The sequence below is a fragment of the Anomaloglossus baeobatrachus genome, chromosome 9 (genome assembly GCF_048569485.1).
Source record: "Anomaloglossus baeobatrachus isolate aAnoBae1 chromosome 9, aAnoBae1.hap1, whole genome shotgun sequence".
Classification (NCBI taxonomy): Eukaryota; Metazoa; Chordata; class Amphibia; order Anura; family Aromobatidae; genus Anomaloglossus; species Anomaloglossus baeobatrachus.
The window spans coordinates 163,176,540-163,192,048 of record NC_134361.1 but is presented as its reverse complement, the minus strand read 5'-3'; the positions used below and the strand labels follow the sequence as shown (position 1 = coordinate 163,192,048).

Genomic DNA, 15,509 nt, shown 5'->3' with positions numbered 1-15,509 from the left:
GGCCTCGAGTGGCACCCTGGCCTATGCCGGACACATCTTAGGGAGAGAGAGCGAGAGGGAGACAAACCCACGCCTACACAAGACATTTTGTCACCCAAGCCAACCCTTGAAAAGGCTGCTTTGCAGAGCAAAAACAAGAAGAATGGTGCGTTTTGCAGCCGCCGCCCACTGCAATGAATCTGAATACCTCCTCCTTTTGGGCGCAAGCAACTCCCCTCCCCCTTGCAGTCTTTTCAATTCATGATACAAAAAGACGGACAGGACAGGTTGCCTGACTTTCCGTCACTGCCACCCTTTGCCATCCTTACCCGTAGAAAGCCCTTTCATCATCCCCAAACCCTAATCTTTTCCCTTCCCTTCCCAGCCCCAAACCCTGCCCTCTGTACCCATCTCACCACCCGCATCCCTTCTCCTATCATCCCCCTACCACCCGAGAAAAAAAAAAAAAAAAAAGCTTGCCCCCTCCTTCCACTAGCCCACCTCCCACCCAAAAAGAAACTTCTGCTGCGCAGCTAGCTTTCTAGGCAGCAGCGCTATTGTGATGTCAGCGGGGGGCATTGTGACAAGCCGCCAGTGTTCCGTCTCTTCATGTTGTGCACTGTTCAAACGGAAAATACATCAACAGGCAGACTACAGAAAAGCTTACTAACAAAGGTTAGAGGGGGGCTTTCTCAGAGGGCTTTTTACAGTTTGTCTATTCCCAATTAGCCGTTTAAGTGTACTTAATGAAAGTAGTAATTCTTTCATAGGCCGCCCATTCTTAGTATTTGACGTTCCTTATATTGCGGTATCAGGCTGCGCAGCAGGTTGCAAAACATTCATCACCCATGACTGTCCCCAATTGGGTTCAGAAGCTAAATGTCTATCATGACCTCTCTTTTAGAATGTCCAAGAGCAAGCAAACTCTTCCTCCAGGTGAGGGAGCCAACAGCCCACTCAAGACATCATCATTGCTCAAAGAAAACCCCAAAAACCAATGCATGATAGGAATAAACAGGTAACTTTCTTTGGAGTGGAAGCGGAGAGATCGCACCAGATGCCAATTCTAGATCTTATCACACCTGTGGTCACTGCAGCAGCAGGTGAATCCACTTTGTCCAAAAGGGATCTATTCCATTCAATTGCAAATGATCTAGATAAGACAGAGAACAAGATACTGCAGCACGGGACATAGTCGAGTTGGTCAGGTTGAGTGGTGATGAGTTTGCTATTTGGATGAATAAAGAAAGTAAAAAGTGTGAAAGATAAAAAACAAAAGGAGGAAGTATTGAGGTGCATATGAAGACGTATGCTTTCTTCCAATTCATTAAATCGGGCTAATATGAATCAGGTGAATTGAGTTCTGCTTTTGGAAACTGGGTTAAGAAGGGGTGCACCGGTCCTGGAGGTACTGCAATACCAGGTCAATGCGTGGAGTGGACAGAGCAAGCTCTTTTTCCATCTCCCTGTTCTAAAAATCCATTTAATATATGGTCCCCAGATAGGGGACGTATCAGATATTAAACTGATAAGAACAGATTTTTTTTTTTCTTTTTTTTTTGAGATTACATCCGCAAATTTCAGAAAACGGTCATCGGCCACCACACAAAAGCGCAGTGCCGCAGGTGATCGCCTCCCGAGCCCAGGAACCACCAGCCATAAGGGGACGTAAGCACCAAAAGGCGCAACAATCCCCGAGGCCGGCGGTTGTGCAAGCCCGGGCACCTCCCAGCCAAGACCAAGGCAAACCCAATGAAGGGACTACACTTGATCTTAGCCAAAAGGCCGAGAAGCAATAACCAGAATTGGTTTGGGCCTCGAGTGGCACCCTGGCCTATGCCGGACACATCTTAGGGAGAGAGAGCGAGAGGGAGACAAACCCACGCCTACACAAGACATTTTGTCACCCAAGCCAACCCTTGAAAAGGCTGCTTTGCAGAGCAAAAACAAGAAGAATGGTGCGTTTTGCAGCCGCCGCCCACTGCAATGAATCTGAATAACTCCTCCTTTTGGGCGCAAGCAACTCCCCTCCCCCTTGCAGTCTTTTCAATTCATGATACAAAAAGACGGACAGGACAGGTTGCCTGACTTTCCGTCACTGCCACCCTTTGCCATCCTTACCCGTAGAAAGCCCTTTCATCATCCCCAAACGCTAATCTTTTCCCTTCCCTTCCCAGCCCCAAACCCTGCCCTCTGTACCCATCTCACCACCCGCATCCCTTCTCCTATCATCCCCCTACCACCCGAGAAAAAAAAAAAAAAAAAGCTTGCCCCCTCCTTCCACTAGCCCACCTCCCACCCAAAGAGAAACTTCTGCTGCGCAGCTAGCTTTCTAGGCAGCAGCGCTATTGTGATGTCAGCGGGGGGCATTGTGACAAGCCGCCAGTGTTCCGTCTCTTCATGTTGTGCACTGTTCAAACGGAAAATACATCAACAGGCAGACTACAGAAAAGCTTACTAACAAAGGTTAGAGGGGGGCTTTCTCAGAGGGCTTTTTACAGTTTGTCTATTCCCAATTAGCCGTTTAAGTGTACTTAATGAAAGTAGTAATTCTTTCATAGGCCGCCCATTCTTAGTATTTGACGTTCCTTATATTGCGGTATCAGGCTGCGCAGCAGGTTGCAAAACATTCATCACCCATGACTGTCCCCAATTGGGTTCAGAAGCTAAATGTCTATCATGACCTCTCTTTTAGAATGTCCAAGAGCAAGCAAACTCTTCCTCCAGGTGAGGGAGCCAACAGCCCACTCAAGACATCATCATTGCTCAAAGAAAACCCCAAAAACCAATGCATGATAGGAATAAACAGGTAACTTTCTTTGGAGTGGAAGCGGAGAGATCGCACCAGATGCCAATTCTAGATCTTATCACACCTGTGGTCACTGCAGCAGCAGGTGAATCCACTTTGTCCAAAAGGGATCTATTCCATTCAATTGCAAATGATCTAGATAAGACAGAGAACAAGATACTGCAGCACGGGACATAGTCGAGTTGGTCAGGTTGAGTGGTGATGAGTTTGCTATTTGGATGAATAAAGAAAGTAAAAAGTGTGAAAGATAAAAAACAAAAGGAGGAAGTATTGAGGTGCATATGAAGACGTATGCTTTCTTCCAATTCATTAAATCGGGCTAATATGAATCAGGTGAATTGAGTTCTGCTTTTGGAAACTGGGTTAAGAAGGGGTGCACCGGTCCTGGAGGTACTGCAATACCAGGTCAATGCGTGGAGTGGACAGAGCAAGCTCTTTTTCCATCTCCCTGTTCTAAAAATCCATTTAATATATGGTCCCCAGATAGGGGACGTATCAGATATTAAACTGATAAGAACAGATACTACACTTGATCTTAGCCAAAAGGCCGAGAAGCGATAACCAGAATTGGTTTGGGCCTCGAGTGGCACCCTGGCCTATGCCGGACACATCTTAGGGAGAGAGAGCGAGAGGGAGACAAACCCACGCCTACACAAGACATTTTGTCACCCAAGCCAACCCTTGAAAAGGCTGCTTTGCAGAGCAAAAACAAGAAGAATGGTGCGTTTTGCAGCCGCCGCCCACTGCAATGAATCTGAATAACTCCTCCTTTTGGGCGCAAGCAACTCCCCTCCCCCTTGCAGTTTTTTCAATTCATGATACAAAAAGACGGACAGGACAGGTTGCCTGACTTTCCGTCACTGCCACCCTTTGCCATCCTTACCCGTAGAAAGCCCTTTCATCATCCCCAAACCCTAATCTTTTCCCTTCCCTTCCCAGCCCCAAACCCTGCCCTCTGTACCCATCTCACCACCCGCATCCCTTCTCCTATCATCCCCCTACCACCCGAGAAAAAAAAAAAAAAAAAAGCTTGCCCCCTCCTTCCACTAGCCCACCTCCCACCCAAAGAGAAACTTCTGCTGCGCAGCTAGCTTTCTAGGCAGCAGCGCTATTGTGATGTCAGCGGGGGGCATTGTGACAAGCCGCCAGTGTTCCGTCTCTTCATGTTGTGCACTGTTCAAACGGAAAATACATCAACAGGCAGACTACAGAAAAGCTTACTAACAAAGGTTAGAGGGGGGCTTTCTCAGAGGGCTTTTTACAGTTTGTCTATTCCCAATTAGCCGTTTAAGTGTACTTAATGAAAGTAGTAATTCTTTCATAGGCCGCCCATTCTTAGTATTTGACGTTCCTTATATTGCGGTATCAGGCTGCGCAGCAGGTTGCAAAACATTCATCACCCATGACTGTCCCCAATTGGGTTCAGAAGCTAAATGTCTATCATGACCTCTCTTTTAGAATGTCCAAGAGCAAGCAAACTCTTCCTCCAGGTGAGGGAGCCAACAGCCCACTCAAGACATCATCATTGCTCAAAGAAAACCCCAAAAACCAATGCATGATAGGAATAAACAGGTAACTTTCTTTGGAGTGGAAGCGGAGAGATCGCACCAGATGCCAATTCTAGATCTTATCACACCTGTGGTCACTGCAGCAGCAGGTGAATCCACTTTGTCCAAAAGGGATCTATTCCATTCAATTGCAAATGATCTAGATAAGACAGAGAACAAGATACTGCAGCACGGGACATAGTCGAGTTGGTCAGGTTGAGTGGTGATGAGTTTGCTATTTGGATGAATAAAGAAAGTAAAAAGTGTGAAAGATAAAAAACAAAAGGAGGAAGTATTGAGGTGCATATGAAGACGTATGCTTTCTTCCAATTCATTAAATCGGGCTAATATGAATCAGGTGAATTGAGTTCTGCTTTTGGAAACTGGGTTAAGAAGGGGTGCACCGGTCCTGGAGGTACTGCAATACCAGGTCAATGCGTGGAGTGGACAGAGCAAGCTCTTTTTCCATCTCCCTGTTCTAAAAATCCATTTAATATATGGTCCCCAGATAGGGGACGTATCAGATATTAAACTGATAAGAACAGATTTTTTGATTTAATGAAGCTTTCCAAAGCACCACAAAAAATGCATGACCGAAGTCACACCAAAAACAGTGCAAAGGCTAGGATTCGTGTGGACCCCACCGTGAGTAGAGGGTCCCCAAAAATCAACCCCGTCCCTCCGAGCCAGAAGGCCACAGCAAGAGTCAGGGATCTTCGGTGCTCCCCCAAGCCGAAGCCTGGTTGAGCCTTGTCGTTGCTCCCAGCGTCCACCCAGGCATCTTACCCAAGTGGAGTAGAGAGCTACTAGTTGTTGGTTTCGCAGCCGAAACTGCCCGGACCGTCAACCGGTGTTGGTTTCTCAGCCCAAGGCTAACCGGACCTCCAACCGGGTGTTGGTTTCTCAGCCGAAGCTGACCCGGACCTCCAACCGGGTGTTAGTTTCTCAGCCCAAAGCTGACCAGACCTCCGACCGGGATTTTAAAAATTTCCCTTCCTAGCCAGAAGGCCGGGATAGGGTAATATGCTCAAAAAGTATGAAAAGGCAAGGTACGGTGTGCTACAGAGCCCAAGGCTTGCCGGGGTCCCAAGCCAGCAAGCTCAGACTCACTCCAGGGTCGTCAGTCCTGGGGCACGTTGTACCATAGCCCCCCATCCTTACTCAGTCTAATAGCCTCGATCCTGGTAGGGCCATGTTTTCCACTAGATGAATATACTATCCACCCAGAGTACTAGCAAGCGCAACCTTCCAGTGTGCATTGTATCATTGTACTAAGGTGGCCTGGAGCTTAAACCACCTCTTCGAACAACACTACACTTGATCTTAGCCAAAAGGCCGAGAAGCGATAACCAGAATTGGTTTGGGCCTCGAGTGGCACCCTGGCCTATGCCGGACACATCTTAGGGAGAGAGAGCGAGAGGGAGACAAACCCACGCCTACACAAGACATTTTGTCACCCAAGCCAACCCTTGAAAAGGCTGCTTTGCAGAGCAAAAACAAGAAGAATGGTGCGTTTTGCAGCCGCCGCCCACTGCAATGAATCTGAATAACTCCTCCTTTTGGGCGCAAGCAACTCCCCTCCCCCTTGCAGTCTTTTCAATTCATGATACAAAAAGACGGACAGGACAGGTTGCCTGACTTTCCGTCACTGCCACCCTTTGCCATCCTTACCCGTAGAAAGCCCTTTCATCATCCCCAAACCCTAATCTTTTCCCTTCCCTTCCCAGCCCCAAACCCTGCCCTCTGTACCCATCTCACCACCCGCATCCCTTCTCCTATCATCCCCCTACCACCCGAGAAAAAAAAAAGCTTGCCCCCTCCTTCCACTAGCCCACCTCCCACCCAAAGAGAAACTTCTGCTGCGCAGCTAGCTTTCTAGGCAGCAGCGCTATTGTGATGTCAGCGGGGGGCATTGTGACAAGCCGCCAGTGTTCCGTCTCTTCATGTTGTGCACTGTTCAAACGGAAAATACATCAACAGGCAGACTACAGAAAAGCTTACTAACAAAGGTTAGAGGGGGGCTTTCTCAGAGGGCTTTTTACAGTTTGTCTATTCCCAATTAGCCGTTTAAGTGTACTTAATGAAAGTAGTAATTCTTTCATAGGCCGCCCATTCTTAGTATTTGACGTTCCTTATATTGCGGTATCAGGCTGCGCAGCAGGTTGCAAAACATTCATCACCCATGACTGTCCCCAATTGGGTTCAGAAGCTAAATGTCTATCATGACCTCTCTTTTAGAATGTCCAAGAGCAAGCAAACTCTTCCTCCAGGTGAGGGAGCCAACAGCCCACTCAAGACATCATCATTGCTCAAAGAAAACCCCAAAAACCAATGCATGATAGGAATAAACAGGTAACTTTCTTTGGAGTGGAAGCGGAGAGATCGCACCAGATGCCAATTCTAGATCTTATCACACCTGTGGTCACTGCAGCAGCAGGTGAATCCACTTTGTCCAAAAGGGATCTATTCCATTCAATTGCAAATGATCTAGATAAGACAGAGAACAAGATACTGCAGCACGGGACATAGTCGAGTTGGTCAGGTTGAGTGGTGATGAGTTTGCTATTTGGATGAATAAAGAAAGTAAAAAGTGTGAAAGATAAAAAACAAAAGGAGGAAGTATTGAGGTGCATATGAAGACGTATGCTTTCTTCCAATTCATTAAATCGGGCTAATATGAATCAGGTGAATTGAGTTCTGCTTTTGGAAACTGGGTTAAGAAGGGGTGCACCGGTCCTGGAGGTACTGCAATACCAGGTCAATGCGTGGAGTGGACAGAGCAAGCTCTTTTTCCATCTCCCTGTTCTAAAAATCCATTTAATATATGGTCCCCAGATAGGGGACGTATCAGATATTAAACTGATAAGAACAGATTTTTGATTTAATGAAGCTTTCCAAAGCACCGCAAAAATGCATGACCGAAGTCACACCAAAAACAGTGCAAAGGCTAGGATTCGTGTGGACCCCTCCGTGAGAAGAGGATCCCCAAAAATCAACCCCGTCCCTCCGAGCCAGAAGGCCACAGCGAGGGTCAGGGATCTTCGGTGCTCCCCCAAGCCGAAGCCTGGTTGAGCCTTGTTGTTGCTCCCATCGTCCACCGAGGCATCTTACCCAAGTGGAGTAGGGAGCTACTAGTCGTTGGTTTTGCAGCCGAGACTGCCCGGACCGTAAACCGGTGTTGGTTTCTCAGCCCAAGGCTGACCGGACCTCCAACCGGGTGTTGGTTTCTCAGCCCAAGGCTGACCGGACCTCCAACCGGGTGTTGGTTTCTCAGCCCAAGGCTAACCGGACCTCCAACCGGGTGTTGGTTTCTCAGCCCAAAGCTGACCGGACCTCCGACCGGGATTATAAAAATTTCCCTTCTTAGCCAGAAGGCCGGGATAGGGCAATATGCTTGGAAAGTATGAATAGGCAAGGCGCGGCGTGCGTCAGAGTCTGAGGCCTACCAGGGTCCCAACCTAGCAAGTTCAGACTCCCTCCAGGGTGTCCATTCCTGGGGCACATTGCACCATAACCCCCACACTTACTCAGTCTAATAGCCTCGATCCTGGTAGGGCCATGGTTTCCTCTAGATGGATGTACTATCCTCCCAAAGTACTAACAAGCGCAACCTTCCAGTGTGCATTGCATCATTGTACTAAGGTGGCCGGAGCCTTAAACCACCTTTTCGAACGATACTACACTTGATCTTAGCCAAAAGGCCGAGAAGCGATAACCAGAATTGGTTTGGGCCTCGAGTGGCACCCTGGCCTATGCCGGACACATCTTAGGGAGAGAGAGCGAGAGGGAGACAAACCCACGCCTACACAAGACATTTTGTCACCCAAGCCAACCCTTGAAAAGGCTGCTTTGCAGAGCAAAAACAAGAAGAATGGTGCGTTTTGCAGCCGCCGCCCACTGCAATGAATCTGAATAACTCCTCCTTTTGGGCGCAAGCAACTCCCCTCCCCCTTGCAGTCTTTTCAATTCATGATACAAAAAGACGGACAGGACAGGTTGCCTGACTTTCCGTCACTGCCACCCTTTGCCATCCTTACCCGTAGAAAGCCCTTTCATCATCCCCAAACCCTAATCTTTTCCCTTCCCTTCCCAGCCCCAAACCCTGCCCTCTGTACCCATCTCACCACCCGCATCCCTTCTCCTATCATCCCCCTACCACCCGAGAAAAAAAAAAAAAAAAAGCTTGCCCCCTCCTTCCACTAGCCCACCTCCCACCCAAAGAGAAACTTCTGCTGCGCAGCTAGCTTTCTAGGCAGCAGCGCTATTGTGATGTCAGCGGGGGGCATTGTGACAAGCCGCCAGTGTTCCGTCTCTTCATGTTGTGCACTGTTCAAACGGAAAATACATCAACAGGCAGACTACAGAAAAGCTTACTAACAAAGGTTAGAGGGGGGCTTTCTCAGAGGGCTTTTTACAGTTTGTCTATTCCCAATTAGCCGTTTAAGTGTACTTAATGAAAGTAGTAATTCTTTCATAGGCCGCCCATTCTTAGTATTTGACGTTCCTTATATTGCGGTATCAGGCTGCGCAGCAGGTTGCAAAACATTCATCACCCATGACTGTCCCCAATTGGGTTCAGAAGCTAAATGTCTATCATGACCTCTCTTTTAGAATGTCCAAGAGCAAGCAAACTCTTCCTCCAGGTGAGGGAGCCAACAGCCCACTCAAGACATCATCATTGCTCAAAGAAAACCCCAAAAACCAATGCATGATAGGAATAAACAGGTAACTTTCTTTGGAGTGGAAGCGGAGAGATCGCACCAGATGCCAATTCTAGATCTTATCACACCTGTGGTCACTGCAGCAGCAGGTGAATCCACTTTGTCCAAAAGGGATCTATTCCATTCAATTGCAAATGATCTAGATAAGACAGAGAACAAGATACTGCAGCACGGGACATAGTCGAGTTGGTCAGGTTGAGTGGTGATGAGTTTGCTATTTGGATGAATAAAGAAAGTAAAAAGTGTGAAAGATAAAAAACAAAAGGAGGAAGTATTGAGGTTCATATGAAGACGTATGCTTTCTTCCAATTCATTAAATCGGGCTAATATGAATCAGGTGAATTGAGTTCTGCTTTTGGAAACTGGGTTAAGAAGGGGTGCACCGGTCCTGGAGGTACTGCAATACCAGGTCAATGCGTGGAGTGGACAGAGCAAGCTCTTTTTCCATCTCCCTGTTCTAAAAATCCATTTAATATATGGTCCCCAGATAGGGGACGTATCAGATATTAAACTGATAAGAACAGATTTTTTGATTTAATGAAGCTTTCCAAAGCACCGCAAAAAATGCATGACCGAAGTCACACCAAAAACAGTGCAAAGGCTAGGATTCGTGTGGACCCCTCCGTGAGGAGAGGGTCCCCAAAAATCAACCCCGTCCCTCCGAGCCAGAAGGCCACAGCAAGGGTCAGGGATCTTCGGTGCTCCCCCAAGCCGAAGCCTGGTTGAGCCTTGTCGTTGCTCCCAGCGTCCATCCAGGCATCTTACCCAAGTGGAGTAGAGAGCTACTAGTTGTTGGTTTCGCAGCCGAAACTGCCCGGACCGTCAACCGGTGTTGGTTTCTCAGCCCAAGGCTAACCGGACCTCCAACCGGGTGTTGGTTTCTCAGCCGAAGCTGACCCGGACCTCCAACCGGGTGTTGGTTTCTCAGCCGAAGCTGACCCGGACCTCCAACCGGGTGTTGGTTTCTCAGCCGAAGCTGACCCGGATCTCCAACCGGGTGTTGGTTTCTCAGCCAAAGCTGACCCGGACCTCCAACCGGGTGTTGGTTTCTCAGCCCAAAGCTGAACGGACCTCCGACCATGATTATAAAAATTTCCCTTCCTAGCCAGAAGGCCGGGATAGAGCAATATGCTCAGAAAGTATGAAAGGGCAAGGTACGGTGTGCTACAGAGCCCAAGGCTCGCCGGGGTCCCAAGCCAGCAAGCTCAGACTCACTCCAGGGTCGTCAATCTTGGGGCACATTGCACCATAGCCCCCACACTTACTCAGTCTAATAGCCTCGATCCTGGTAGGGCCATGGTTTCCTCTAGATGGATATACTATCCTCCCAAAGTACTAACAAGCGCAACCTTCCAGTGTGCATTGCATCATTGTACTAAGGTGGCCGGAGCCTTAAACCACCTTTTCGAACGATACTACACTTGATCTTAGCCAAAAGGCCGAGAAGCGATAACCAGAATTGGTTTGGGCCTCGAGTGGCACCCTGGCCTATGCCGGACACATCTTAGGGAGAGAGAGCGAGAGGGAGACAAACCCACGCCTACACAAGACATTTTGTCACCCAAGCCAACCCTTGAAAAGGCTGCTTTGCAGAGCAAAAACAAGAAGAATGGTGCGTTTTGCAGCCGCCGCCCACTGCAATGAATATGAATAACTCCTCCTTTTGGGCGCAAGCAACTCCCCTCCCCCTTGCAGTCTTTTCAATTCATGATACAAAAAGACGGACAGGACAGGTTGCCTGACTTTCCGTCACTGCCACCCTTTGCCATCCTTACCCGTAGAAAGCCCTTTCATCATCCCCAAACCCTAATCTTTTCCCTTCCCTTCCCAGCCCCAAACCCTGCCCTCTGTACCCATCTCACCACCCGCATCCCTTCTCCTATCATCCCCCTACCACCCGAGAAAAAAAAAAAAAAAAAGCTTGCCCCCTCCTTCCACTAGCCCACCTCCCACCCAAAGAGAAACTTCTGCTGCGCAGCTAGCTTTCTAGGCAGCAGCGCTATTGTGATGTCAGCGGGGGGCATTGTGACAAGCCGCCAGTGTTCCGTCTCTTCATGTTGTGCACTGTTCAAACGGAAAATACATCAACAGGCAGACTACAGAAAAGCTTACTAACAAAGGTTAGAGGGGGGCTTTCTCAGAGGGCTTTTTACAGTTTGTCTATTCCCAATTAGCCGTTTAAGTGTACTTAATGAAAGTAGTAATTCTTTCATAGGCCGCCCATTCTTAGTATTTGACGTTCCTTATATTGCGGTGTCAGGCTGCGCAGCAGGTTGCAAAACATTCATCACCCATGACTGTCCCCAATTGGGTTCAGAAGCTAAATGTCTATCATGACCTCTCTTTTAGAATGTCCAAGAGCAAGCAAACTCTTCCTCCAGGTGAGGGAGCCAACAGCCCACTCAAGACATCATCATTGCTCAAAGAAAACCCCAAAAACCAATGCATGATAGGAATAAACAGGTAACTTTCTTTGGAGTGGAAGCGGAGAGATCGCACCAGATGCCAATTCTAGATCTTATCACACCTGTGGTCACTGCAGCAGCAGGTGAATCCACTTTGTCCAAAAGGGATCTATTCCATTCAATTGCAAATGATCTAGATAAGACAGAGAACAAGATACTGCAGCACGGGACATAGTCGAGTTGGTCAGGTTGAGTGGTGATGAGTTTGCTATTTGGATGAATAAAGAAAGTAAAAAGTGTGAAAGATAAAAAACAAAAGGAGGAAGTATTGAGGTGCATATGAAGACGTATGCTTTCTTCCAATTCATTAAATCGGGCTAATATGAATCAGGTGAATTGAGTTCTGCTTTTGGAAACTGGGTTAAGAAGGGGTGCACCGGTCCTGGAGGTACTGCAATACCAGGTCAATGCGTGGAGTGGACAGAGCAAGCTCTTTTTCCATCTCCCTGTTCTAAAAATCCATTTAATATATGGTCCCCAGATAGGGGACGTATCAGATATTAAACTGATAAGAACAGATGAGATTTCATCCGCAAATTTCAGAAAACGGTCATCGGCCACCACACAAAAGCGCAGTGCCGCAGGTGACCGCCTCCCGAGCCCAGGAACCACCAGCCATAAGGGGACGTAAGCACCAAAAGGCGCAACAATCCCCGAGGCCGGCGGTTGTGCAAGCCCGGGCCCCTCTCAGCCAAGACCAAGGCAAACCCAATGAAGGGACTACACTTGATCTTAGCCAAAAGGCCGAGAAGCGATAACCAGAATTGGTTTGGGCCTCGAGTGGCACCCTGGCCTATGCCAGACACATCTTAGGGAGAGAGAGCGAGAGGGAGACAAACCCACGCCTACACAAGACATTTTGTCACCCAAGCCAACCCTTGAAAAGGCTGCTTTGCAGAGCAAAAACAAGAAGAATGGTGCGTTTTGCAGCCGCCGCCCACTGCAATGAATCTGAATAACTCCTCCTTTTGGGCGCAAGCAACTCCCCTCCCCCTTGCAGTCTTTTCAATTCATGATACAAAAAGACGGACAGGACAGGTTGCCTGACTTTCCGTCACTGCCACCCTTTGCCATCCTTACCCGTAGAAAGCCCTTTCATCATCCCCAAACCCTAATCTTTTCCCTTCCCTTCCCAGCCCCAAACCCTGCCCTCTGTACCCATCTCACCACCCGCATCCCTTCTCCTATCATCCCCCTACCACCCGAGAAAAAAAAAAAAAAAAAAGCTTGCCCCCTCCTTCCACTAGCCCACCTCCCACCCAAAGAGAAACTTCTGCTGCGCAGCTAGCTTTCTAGGCAGCAGCGCTATTGTGATGTCAGCGGGGGGCATTGTGACAAGCCGCCAGTGTTCCGTCTCTTCATGTTGTGCACTGTTCAAACGGAAAATACATCAACAGGCAGACTACAGAAAAGCTTACTAACAAAGGTTAGAGGGGGGCTTTCTCAGAGGGCTTTTTACAGTTTGTCTATTCCCAATTAGCCGTTTAAGTGTACTTAATGAAAGTAGTAATTCTTTCATAGGCCGCCCATTCTTAGTATTTGACGTTCCTTATATTGCGGTATCAGGCTGCGCAGCAGGTTGCAAAACATTCATCACCCATGACTGTCCCCAATTGGGTTCAGAAGCTAAATGTCTATCATGACCTCTCTTTTAGAATGTCCAAGAGCAAGCAGACTCTTCCTCCAGGTGAGGGAGCCAACAGCCCACTCAAGACATCATCATTGCTCAAAGAAAACCCCAAAAACCAATGCATGATAGGAATAAACAGGTAACTTTCTTTGGAGTGGAAGCGGAGAGATCGCACCAGATGCCAATTCTAGATCTTATCACACCTGTGGTCACTGCAGCAGCAGGTGAATCCACTTTGTCCAAAAGGGATCTATTCCATTCAATTGCAAATGATCTAGATAAGACAGAGAACAAGATACTGCAGCACGGGACATAGTCGAGTTGGTCAGGTTGAGTGGTGATGAGTTTGCTATTTGGATGAATAAAGAAAGTAAAAAGTGTGAAAGATAAAAAACAAAAGGAGGAAGTATTGAGGTGCATATGAAGACGTATGCTTTCTTCCAATTCATTAAATCGGGCTAATATGAATCAGGTGAATTGAGTTCTGCTTTTGGAAACTGGGTTAAGAAGGGGTGCACCGGTCCTGGAGGTACTGCAATACCAGGTCAATGCATGGAGTGGACAGAGCAAGCTCTTTTTCCATCTCCCTGTTCTAAAAATCCATTTAATATATGGTCCCCAGATAGGGGACGTATCAGATATTAAACTGATAAGAACAGATACTACACTTGATCTTAGCCAAAAGGCCGAGAAGCGATAACCAGAATTGGTTTGGGCCTCGAGTGGCACCCTGGCCTATGCCGGACACATCTTAGGGAGAGAGAGCGAGAGGGAGACAAACCCACGCCTACACAAGACATTTTGTCACCCAAGCCAACCCTTGAAAAGGCTGCTTTGCAGAGCAAAAACAAGAAGAATGGTGCGTTTTGCAGCCGCCGCCCACTGCAATGAATCTGAATAACTCCTCCTTTTGGGCGCAAGCAACTCCCCTCCCCCTTGCAGTCTTTTCAATTCATGATACAAAAAGACGGACAGGACAGGTTGCCTGACTTTCCGTCACTGCCACCCTTTGCCATCCTTACCCGTAGAAAGCCCTTTCATCATCCCCAAACCCTAATCTTTTGCCTTCCCTTCCCAGCCCCAAACCCTGCCCTCTGTACCCATCTCACCACCCGCATCCCTTCTCCTATCATCCCCCTACCACCCGAGAAAAAAAAAAAAAAAAAAGCTTGCCCCCTCCTTCCACTAGCCCACCTCCCACCCAAATAGAAACTTCTGCTGCGCAGCTAGCTTTCTAGGCAGCAGCGCTATTGTGATGTCAGCGGGGGGCATTGTGACAAGCCGCCAGTGTTCCGTCTCTTCATGTTGTGCACTGTTCAAACGGAAAATACATCAACAGGCAGACTACAGAAAAGCTTACTAACAAAGGTTAGAGGGGGGCTTTCTCGGAGGGCTTTTTACAGTTTGTCTATTCCCAATTAGCCGTTTAAGTGTACTTAATGAAAGTAGTAATTCTTTCATAGGCCGCCCATTCTTAGTATTTGACGTTCCTTATATTGCGGTATCAGGCTGCGCAGCAGGTTGCAAAACATTCATCACCCATGACTGTCCCCAATTGGGTTCAGAAGCTAAATGTCTATCATGACCTCTCTTTTAGAATGTCCAAGAGCAAGCAAACTCTTCCTCCAGGTGAGGGAGCCAACAGCCCACTCAAGACATCATCATTGCTCAAAGAAAACCCCAAAAACCAATGCATGATAGGAATAAACAGGTAACTTTCTTTGGAGTGGAAGCGGAGAGATCGCACCAGATGCCAATTCTAGATCTTATCACACCTGTGGTCACTGCAGCAGCAGGTGAATCCACTTTGTCCAAAAGGGATCTATTCCATTCAATTGCAAATGATCTAGATAAGACAGAGAACAAGATACTGCAGCACGGGACATAGTCGAGTTGGTCAGGTTGAGTGGTGATGAGTTTGCTATTTGGATGAATAAAGAAAGTAAAAAGTGTGAAAGATAAAAAACAAAAGGAGGAAGTATTGAGGTGCATATGAAGACGTATGCTTTCTTCCAATTCATTAAATCGGGCTAATATGAATCAGGTGAATTGAGTTCTGCTTTTGGAAACTGGGTTAAGAAGGGGTGCACCGGTCCTGGAGGTACTGCAATACCAGGTCAATGCGTGGAGTGGACAGAGCAAGCTCTTTTTCCATCTCCCTGTTCTAAAAATCCATTTAATATATGGTCCCCAGATAGGGGACGTATCAGATATTAAACTGATAAGAACAGATTTTATTTTTTTTTTTTTTGAAGGATGAGTTTGAAAATAATAAAGTGACCGCCTCTCGTTGCCCAGGTAACTGTCCGTCACAAGAGGGCTATGACATCCTAAGATGCACACTCCCCCAAGGCCAGC

The 15,509-nt window shown here is 47.7% G+C and overlaps 8 non-coding genes and 2 pseudogenes across 8 annotated transcripts; all 10 read right to left on the bottom strand.

Moving 5' to 3' along the window:
• Nucleotides 1–1,365: 1,365 nt before the first annotated feature.
• Nucleotides 1,366–1,550, bottom strand: LOC142253445 (U2 spliceosomal RNA). The gene has a single exon (XR_012726730.1). It is a non-coding gene; the product is annotated as a U2 spliceosomal RNA (small nuclear RNA).
• A 1,606-nt stretch (nucleotides 1,551–3,156) lies between these two features.
• LOC142252537 (U2 spliceosomal RNA) lies at nucleotides 3,157–3,347 on the bottom strand. Its single transcript, XR_012725910.1, has one exon. It is a non-coding gene; the product is annotated as a U2 spliceosomal RNA (small nuclear RNA).
• A 1,381-nt stretch (nucleotides 3,348–4,728) lies between these two features.
• On the bottom strand, nucleotides 4,729–4,922 carry LOC142253161 (U2 spliceosomal RNA). The gene has a single exon (XR_012726478.1). It is a non-coding gene; the product is annotated as a U2 spliceosomal RNA (small nuclear RNA).
• A 2,133-nt stretch (nucleotides 4,923–7,055) lies between these two features.
• LOC142253236 (U2 spliceosomal RNA) lies at nucleotides 7,056–7,251 on the bottom strand. The gene has a single exon (XR_012726547.1). It is a non-coding gene; the product is annotated as a U2 spliceosomal RNA (small nuclear RNA).
• A 721-nt stretch (nucleotides 7,252–7,972) lies between these two features.
• LOC142253767 (U2 spliceosomal RNA) lies at nucleotides 7,973–8,048 on the bottom strand (annotated as a pseudogene).
• A 1,380-nt stretch (nucleotides 8,049–9,428) lies between these two features.
• On the bottom strand, nucleotides 9,429–9,626 carry LOC142253223 (U2 spliceosomal RNA). The gene has a single exon (XR_012726535.1). It is a non-coding gene; the product is annotated as a U2 spliceosomal RNA (small nuclear RNA).
• A 739-nt stretch (nucleotides 9,627–10,365) lies between these two features.
• Nucleotides 10,366–10,507, bottom strand: LOC142253690 (U2 spliceosomal RNA; annotated as a pseudogene).
• A 1,380-nt stretch (nucleotides 10,508–11,887) lies between these two features.
• On the bottom strand, nucleotides 11,888–12,072 carry LOC142253327 (U2 spliceosomal RNA). The gene has a single exon (XR_012726627.1). It is a non-coding gene; the product is annotated as a U2 spliceosomal RNA (small nuclear RNA).
• Nucleotides 12,073–13,658: 1,586 nt separating this feature from the next.
• LOC142252823 (U2 spliceosomal RNA) lies at nucleotides 13,659–13,849 on the bottom strand. Its single transcript, XR_012726189.1, has one exon. It is a non-coding gene; the product is annotated as a U2 spliceosomal RNA (small nuclear RNA).
• A 1,381-nt stretch (nucleotides 13,850–15,230) lies between these two features.
• Nucleotides 15,231–15,424, bottom strand: LOC142253352 (U2 spliceosomal RNA). Its single transcript, XR_012726651.1, has one exon. It is a non-coding gene; the product is annotated as a U2 spliceosomal RNA (small nuclear RNA).
• Between the last annotated feature and the right edge of the window lie 85 nt (nucleotides 15,425–15,509).